Raw genomic sequence first — 8,634 nt, 5'->3', positions numbered from 1 at the left:
CACTGTGGGTTGGACCAGCGCGAGCACTAACTCTGCAGGAGACAGCTCTCGCTCGGGCCGCCGTGGCCCCGCCTCCAGCCTGACCTGGGGTGGGCGGAGCCCCGGAATTTGCCGTCGGCCCGCCTTGCTCGCCGGCAGCCAAGGGGAATACGGAGAATCCAGCCAATAGGAAGGTGCAGCTGCGGTCCTGTCGGCCAATCGCGGGGCGTGGAGGGGGTAGGCTGGCGTGGCGCTGGCTCCAGGGGTATGGAGCGTCTGGCGCGTGGACAGACTGTCAGGTGGTTGCGGAGACGGTAAGGTGGGGCGCAGGGCAGGTCAGAGGTCACGCGGGCGCCCGGCTTTCCCCGGGCTCCCCGGATGGAGGGCTGGCTTGGGAGCTGGCGCCGGGGCCAGGATGGGGCATGCGGGGCGCCGAGCGGGGCTGCGAGGGGCGGCACGGGCTGTGAGGGCCTGGGCGCGGGGTCCAGATGGAGCCGCATTATTCGAAGGAAGACCGAGAGGAGGGCGCTGGGAGCGGGGGGCGGGAAGGAAACGCCAGAGGTTGCAGCGGCCTCACCCCTTTCCCTCCGCGGCCTAAGAGAAATGGCCGAACCCCCGGCCGGACCAGCCGCGGGGCCGGGACCCGTGATCGACGGTGCGCTGACCCCGTTTCACGCCGCGGAAGAGGCCGATGGCCACGGGGCAAGGTCCCCGCGGCCGCCTTCTTATCTGCGGAGACCTGGCGCCCCGTCCGCTCCCTGGGCCTCCCTTCGCCCCACTTCAACAAAAGAATTCATTTTACTGCAGCCGACATCCAGGGAGCGCCTTCGTGTGAGGGGCCTGGGCAGGCCGCTGAGTACTTGTGTGTAGATTGGTTTTAGGGCTGTTTGTGCAGCCTCCAGGCTCCAGGTACCTTTGTAGGGGGCATTATTGCACACGGTATGTGAGTGGGGTGGCTGCTCTCCATCTGTTTGGTTTCATATGTCCCTGGTTTTAAAGCTATGCTAATTTTTTTGATGTTATTACGCCTTTGGGTTCCTTTTCACTTGGTTTCCCCAAATTCCCTTCATATATCAGATTATTTCAAAGAGCATCATTGGGGGAGAAGTTGAGGAACCTGGGCTTGGATTTTCCTGTGTAAAGTGAAGATATTCTCATATCGTCCACTGCTTTCAAAGGAGCGTTATGAAGTTAAGGGAATGTGACATCTCTTTAAAGTGAAATGCAAAAGCAAAAATTATATGGAAGGGGAGGCAAGAGGAGACGGGTTTCCAGAGGTCATAATTCTAGTGAATATTGGTGAAACCAGGGGACACTGTGTTTCTACCTTGACTCCAGTGGAAGCTGAACCCCGACTAGTTTGCAGCACTTCTTGGCTCTGTAAACCTTTGAGCAAGGTGCTTAGCCTCTTTGTTCTTTTGTTTCCACATATTTAAAATGGGGATTAATAATATCAATCTTAAAGAGTTGGTGGTGAGTATTAAATGTGTTAATACCCTTAAAGTGCTTAGAACAATTCCTGGCATGTAGGAGTTTTATTATTACCTACAAGTGCCTTCTTTCCCCTAAAAGATTCCACACTAAAAGAATTCTGACCTTATTACTTATCCTTGTTCAAAATCCTGTAAGCCTATTGCCAATGAACCCTTAGGCCTGCTTTCTATCCACGTCATTCATGATCTGAGGCTATAGTATAATTACGTGTGACTAAAGGTTTTCTGCTGGGTGTTTATTTTATCATTAAATAAGGTTGGAAACTTCCTCTGTACAGTACTGGGTCTGTCCGTGACAGCTGTGTTGGGTAAATGAAAACTTCTTTGACTGTTTAGTTTTTCATTGGATGATATTTCATTTACATTCTTGGCCTAGACACAGTTTTTTTTTGGACCCAATACCAAAAAGGCCATGATTGCAGCATTCTTGGTTTCTCATGTTTCCGGGATGGCTGGGACTTGGGCGGGGAATTTCTGGACAGCCTGGCAGCACTTCTGTTAGTGAATGGGGAAGCTTGACACAAATCTAATCTTACTCTACTGTTAGGAAATCAGTGGTGATCCCTTGGAATACTCCACAGAGCTCCTAAGCAGCTTTGGTTCAGTTTTGACTCAGTGAAGTAAAGGTTAGAGGTTAGAGAGTCATATCTATTGATACAAAGCAGCATCTTTTCTATTTGACTTTTAGTGCTAAGAGCTTGGGTGGGTGCTGTGGAATCAAAGACATCTTTATTCCCTGTTTCCTTACTGTGTATGTCTGCTGCCGTACTTATGCCCTTTCTGTGAGCTTAAAAGTCCCTCTCTGGTACTGTCTGGAAGGCTTTAATGGAAGACTTTTTTGTCTTCCAGTTCTCCCTTTCCAGGAAAGCTGCTGTTTATATAGGTAGCATTACTGGGAACTAATCACAAAATGAGAAACTTTGAGTTTACTAAAAAGAACATCGCTTACTGCACAGTCTGCTGGCCCAGTTTGACTGAAGTACACATAGCGTAAGTTTAGTTATTTAGCTTTGGAGTAAGACAGTTTAGTACTTGTATAGGGTTGAAAGTTGGATGTTGGCTTGGTGAGAGTGGAGGACAGTGTCTTTGTGAAACCTCTGTGCTTTAATAAGGACAGGGAGTGACACTTTTAAAGAGTTGAGTGTTTGAGGCAGAAAGGGAAGCCTTTTGCCTTAATATTGTCATCTTTATCATGTGAGTCTCTCTGGTTTTAATAAAATATTTTGGAAAAGAAGGCAGGGAGCATTTGACTGTACCGAATATAAGGAGTTAGAAGTCCTAGATCCTTGTTGTCTCACCCATCCGATGCCGTTTATTCTTTTGATAATTTAACAGACATGTATTTAACAATTAACATTTATTGGCCCCTGGAGACACAAAGACAAGCCCTCCAGGTATCATCAGGGATATGGATATAACAAAACAACAAATATGTATTATGAACTATAACAACATCAGAATGGAATATAAAGCAGTTGGCCAGGGATGATAAAAATATATTGTCTAATTCCTCTTCCACTTTTTAAAAAATTAATTAATTTATTTATGGCTACGTTGGGTCTTCGTTGCTACGCGCGGGCTTTCTCTAGTTGTGGCGAGCGGGGGCTACTCTTCGTTGTGGTGCGCAGGCTTGTCATTGCGGTGGCTTCTCTTGTTGCAGAGCATGGGCTCTAGGTGCACGGGCTTCAGTAGTTGTGGCACGTGGGCTCAGTAGTTGTGTCTCGCGGGCTCTAGAGCTCAGGCTCAGTAGTGGTGGTGCATGGGCTTAGGTACTCCGAGGCATGTGGGATCTTCCCAGACCAGGGCTTGAACCCGTGTCTCCTGCATTGGCAGGGAGATTTTTTAACCACTGCGCCACCAGGGAAGTCTTCCACTTTTAATTTAAGGTCCGAGTAACTTACATATTTTAGTGTAAGGACCAGTTCCCAGTAAAGACTTAAATTAGGAAATTAGGGTTCTCAGGCTTGTCTTTGTTCTTATTGCTAGTAGGTCATCTTGTGTGGGTTTTTTTTGTTTGTTTTGGTCCCATTTATCACTAACAATCAAGTGTCTATTAAAATTCCTAGGTAGGGCTTCCCTGGTGGCGCAGTGGTTGAGAATCTGCCTGCCAATGCAGGGGACACGGGTTCGAGCCCTGGTCTGGGAAGATCCCACATGCTGCGGAGCAACTGGGCCCGTGAGCCACAATTACTGAGCCTGCGCGTCTGGAGCCCGTGCTCCGCAACAAGAGAGGCCGCGATAGTGAGAGGCCCGTGCACCGCGATGAAGAGTGGCCCCCGCTCACCGCAACTAGAGAAAGCCCTCGCACAGAAATGAAGACCCAACACAGCCAAAAATAAATAAATAAATAAATAAACAAAGTAAACAATACGTTTAAAAAAAAAAACATTTAAAATTCCTAAGTAATGAAAGGAGGCTACAAGTTAACTATTGAAATTGTAGCGGGTTCCAAAGAGCAGAAGGAGACATGTATGAGGCTGGAGAATCTTATATGTATTGTCTGTCTTTACAGACAGTTTTTCTTTGCTTTAAGCAAAGAAACATTGAGGAAGATATGTACTTAAAATTGTTAAGCTCAGTCTGCACTGGGGGGCCAGTATCTGTCATTGGAATAAATAAGTTGAATGTAATCTAATGATAATCTTTCTTCACATTTGCCAGAACAGCTACTTAAGCAAGTATAAGGGCAAAACACTTTTTTTCTGAGGCAAGAAGTGGGTATAGACTGATTTAATAGACTTTCTTACTTCATTGTAAAGATGTCTTTGAAATTTTCACAGAGCTTGGAGTTGTGTTCCAGGGAAGATGTGTCAGGCCAGGAGGCCAGGTTGGGCCGCCAAAGGGAAATGCAGTGCTGTAAACTTCGGGTTGGGAAGAAATCGGGGGAAGCCTCACACTGTGAGAGTTGGGAGGAACAAAGACCAAGCTATAGTTTCTGGAAGTAAGATATTAGTGACCCTGATGTGTGAGCAGTCAAGGAGATTTGAAGCTGGCTAAGCCTCAGAGCTCTGAGCAGAGAAAGTGAAGAGCTCTATTTAATGGGTATTAATTGGGCCCTTCTAATTCTGAACTCTCTGGTTGATGGGTGATATTGTTGTCTAAAAGTTCAGTACTTCTTGACAGCCTGGCCACGTTTCTCCCCACTGTTATCGTCTTTGACACCCAGGCAGCCGGTTTTATTATCAACTGTACTCTTCCTCCCCTTATCTTACCCCCTCTCTCCTCTTCTTGCTGCTTAAGATTTTTTCTTTCTCTTCTTTCTTTATCATTAGATGTTCTCCATGTCAGGTTTTCCTTTCAACCATCAAACAGATTTTCAAAAGTCTAACTCAGGTGGAAGTAGCAAACTTGATGCTGAGCTGAAATTGTAGTTCTCTGGTAGACTAAGGGAGATGTCTCCAATTTTGAGATTATTACTATGGAATACAAAGTCAGTAACATGAACAGTCTGTCTCAGTGGCCATTGTGCCAGAGAGAGAGAGAGAGAGAGGGGATCTGATGCGTGTTAAGCACATTGTACAATAGCAGCACTGTTTGTACTTTATAAACTGGGTGTGCTTGTGTGACTTTGTCAGCTTACCGGAATATTACTCACTTAGGTAAGAGGATTAGAGTTTCCAGGCCTTTTTCTTAAACTAACACCAGAGGGGCTTTTCTCTTTGTTCTTATGTCAGGAAGTAGATGTAATCTGTCTCCAACCTTTTTTTCATTTTGTCATTTTATATCAAATTCATTTTAATGAGAGAAAAATAGGATTATTTTTTATCCAAATTGAAAAAATAATTCCAAACTTCACATCCTCAATTATAATTTAGAAATTCACATGGCTTTTCTAAGCTGTTTCTCTCCCATCATCCCCAATGGGGGCAAATTGAGTTTTGGAATTAATTAGATGTATATCCTGATGGAAAGACTCAGAAATTGGTGCTTCTTTATTGACCTGGAATGGAAAAACAGAGGAAGTAATAATTTCTCATTTTAAAAAATGGCTAGTAATATTCCTTATTAAAATACGTAGGGTTCAGACAGCAGTTAGATCTGTTTGAACCACTGAATATTTCAGTTTTGTTGACTCTCAGTCATCAGGGGCAGGAGTTCACCTTCATGAAGAACATCTTGCACAGTATAGATGTTAGATTAACAGTCATGATTTAGTAGGAATATCAAGTGCTTTAGCCTTAAAAGTAGACCTTTAGAGAAAAGGGAATTTTAGAAGAATCTGGAAATCTTTACATTTTCTTCAAAACAAATGGAATTCTTTTTTTATCACAACTCCTTTTTATTCTCTAATGAACAACTTGGGTATCACTTTTTAAAGCCTGTGCATCTGGCAGTTTCCACTTTGTCACCAGCATGTTGCTGGCACTGAACGTTGGCTGAGGAAACATCAAGAGGCAGAAGAGATGGCTTTGGCAGTCAACTTTAAACATTCCTGTTCCCATTTATCTAATCAATTGATTCCATGCACACTTTTCTAGTTGCCTTTATGAAACTTCTTTTCCTACTTAATGTTGTCTCTGATTTTATTTATACAAGGTGGGGGGAGGAAAAAAGGGGAGAGGAATTAGAGGACTGTTCAAAGACATTCCTCTCCAAAACTTAAAATTAATTTTAGGGAGACCTTTGCAACAGTGAACACAGCTCTAAAATCAGTGAAATGGTTTGGGGTGCCTTTGCTCTCTATAGGAGAATTTTATAAGAAAAAAATTAATTTAAATTCAAACTTCTTTTTAACCATAGGGGGAAAATGTTTAAGTTGAAGTTATATATGTACTTTTTTTTAAATTTTATTTATTTATTTATTTATTTATGGCTGTGTTGGATCTTCGTTTCTGCGCGAGGGCTTTCTCTAGTTGCGGCAAGCGGGGGCCGCTCTTCATCGCGGTGCGCGGGGCTCTCACTATCGCGGCCTCTCGTTGCAGAGCACAGGCTCCAGACACGCAGGCTCAGCAATTGTGGCTCACGGGCCTAGTTGCTCCGCGGCATGTGGGATCTTCCCAGACCAGGGCTCGAACCTGTGTCCCTGCATTGGCAGGCAGATTCTCAACCACTGCGCCACCAGGGAAGCCCTATATGTACTTTAATACTCAGTATTTCATACTTTCTTGGTGGCAATTTTAAAAACTGATTTGGGCTATCCAAATTGTTCTTCCAGACTTATTGTAAATGCTAAGAGAACACATGGAATTATTATTAATTAAATGTTCGGAATTTATTATAACTAGTATGTGTTTGGGGGGGTATAATTTTTTATTTTAATATAATTTCAAACTTACAGACGAGTTGCAAGAATATTACTAGGGAATAAATGCTTTCAGGATAAGGTGATATGATAGTAGTAAGCAGCAGGTGCCTTGGGGGAACATGAAAGAGGGCCGTTTAACCCAAATTAGGGAGTCAGGAAACACTTTCCTGAGAAGAATTTTTCTGATTCCTTGCATTCAGGTGAAACTTCCAAATCACAATTTCAGAGCTTGGTTGTTTGTGCACTAAGTCAAAGTAGTAGTTAAGTTAAGCTTGAGGCCATATATGCCTGCTAGCCAGAGGGCTTCAGATCTCTGATTGTCCATTGTGAAGCTTTATCAGAGAGAACTGATACGTCCCTTAAGTGTTCATTGAGAAACTGAACGTCCCTGAGGTGTTCATTGAGAAACCGAGTAAACCTATGTGACCTTTACGTTTTAAAAAAATAAACAATACAGGTACATAGTAAAAAAAATTTTTTTAAGTGCAAAACCGTGTACAGTGTATATTCAGTGAGAGGTCTTCCTTTTGCCTGACCTCTTTTGCGCTCCCCCACTGCTTCCTCTTAGGGACGGCAGTACCAGTTTTTGGCATGTCCTTTGGATATCGTCTGTACGTGTATGTGTGTATTCTCTCTCTCTCTCTCTTTTTTTTTTTGCTACGTAAATGATAGCATGCTGTTCTATAAACTGGGTTTTTAACTTCACAGTATATCTGGAGATTGTTTCCTATTAATCCATAGAGATCTGCCTTATTTATGGTATTCCATCCTATAAATGTACTAGGTTGTTTCAGTCTTTTTACACTACAAACAGTGCTGTGGGAAATATTCTTGCACATACTTCCTGTGGGACTGTTTCTTTAGTATGCATTCTTAGAAATGGAATTGCTGAGTCAAAGGATATGTAGGCTTTTGACATTTAGACAAAATGTAATTAGCATTCTTATCTTGTAAAAGTCTTACAACTTTTGATAAGGAATCGGATAAAATAGTTATTATATTGAACCATGAGTGCCATTTTTTTCCTGCTGTCGATTGCTGTTGAGAGGAGGAAACTTACTGGCTTTAAGAAAAGGTGACACTTAGTGGTTGGGGGTGAGCTAGAATATCAAAGCAGTGTTAATCATAGTTATCAGAGTACTGCTGGGTTGATTCTTATTGCTTGTATGTCCACTTGATCTTTTTCTTTTTTTTTAAGTTTTCTTTTTCTTTTTCTTTATTTATTTTTGGCTGCATTGGGTCTTTGTTGCTGCGTGCGGGCTTTCTCTAGTTGCGGCGAGCGGGGGCTACTCTTCGTTGCTGTGCGCGGGCTTCTCATTGCGGTGGCTCCTCTTGTTGCGGAGCACGGGCTCTAGGCGCGCGGCCTTCAGTAGTTGTGACACTCAAGCTCAGTAGTTGTGTCTCGCGGGCTCTAGAGCTCAGGCTCAGTAGTGGTGGCGCACAGGCTTAGGTGCTCTGAGGCATGTGGGATCTTCCCGGACCAGGGCTCGAACCCGTGTCCCCTGCACTGGCAGGTGGATTCTTAACCACTGCTCCACCGGGGCAGCCCGATCTTTTTCTTAACGTAATTAAATAACTGAAATGACCTGGTGGTATGGTCCTAGAGAGCAAAACTGTCTTACTGTTAACTTACTGCTTCCATATGGTTGTTAAATTTTCATGGAGACTTAAATACTGTGCAGCACACCAAGCATACTGACCCTCTATTCCCTGCCCTAGTTATGTTCTCTAGACACTATAAACAGTGGAGTTCATAGTTTGTTGACTCAATGCTTTGATGAGAAAGTTGGAATCTAGGGAATTCCCTGGCGGCCCAGTGGTTAGGACTCGGTGCTTTCAGTGCCGGGGCCCTGGTTTGATCACTGGTCAGGGAACTAAGATCCGGCAAGCCGAGAGGTGCTGCCAAAAAAAAAAAAA

General features: G+C 43.8%; 1 protein-coding gene across 3 annotated transcripts in view; it reads left to right on the top strand.

Moving 5' to 3' along the window:
- Positions 1-203: 203 nt before the first annotated feature.
- SLC11A2 (solute carrier family 11 member 2) overlaps positions 204-8,634 on the top strand; it is a 33,524-nt gene continuing 25,093 nt past the window's right edge. For all 3 annotated transcript variants that reach the window (XM_068559808.1, XM_068559809.1, XM_068559806.1), the window contains exon 1: positions 204-293. The gene's annotated coding sequence lies outside the window, so the exon portion shown is untranslated. The remainder of the gene's footprint in view (positions 294-8,634) is intronic.

Source organism: Eschrichtius robustus, chromosome 13 (genome assembly GCF_028021215.1).
Source record: "Eschrichtius robustus isolate mEscRob2 chromosome 13, mEscRob2.pri, whole genome shotgun sequence".
Lineage (NCBI taxonomy): Eukaryota > Metazoa > Chordata > Mammalia > Artiodactyla > Eschrichtiidae > Eschrichtius > Eschrichtius robustus.
This window is presented reverse-complemented; position numbering and strand designations above follow the sequence as displayed.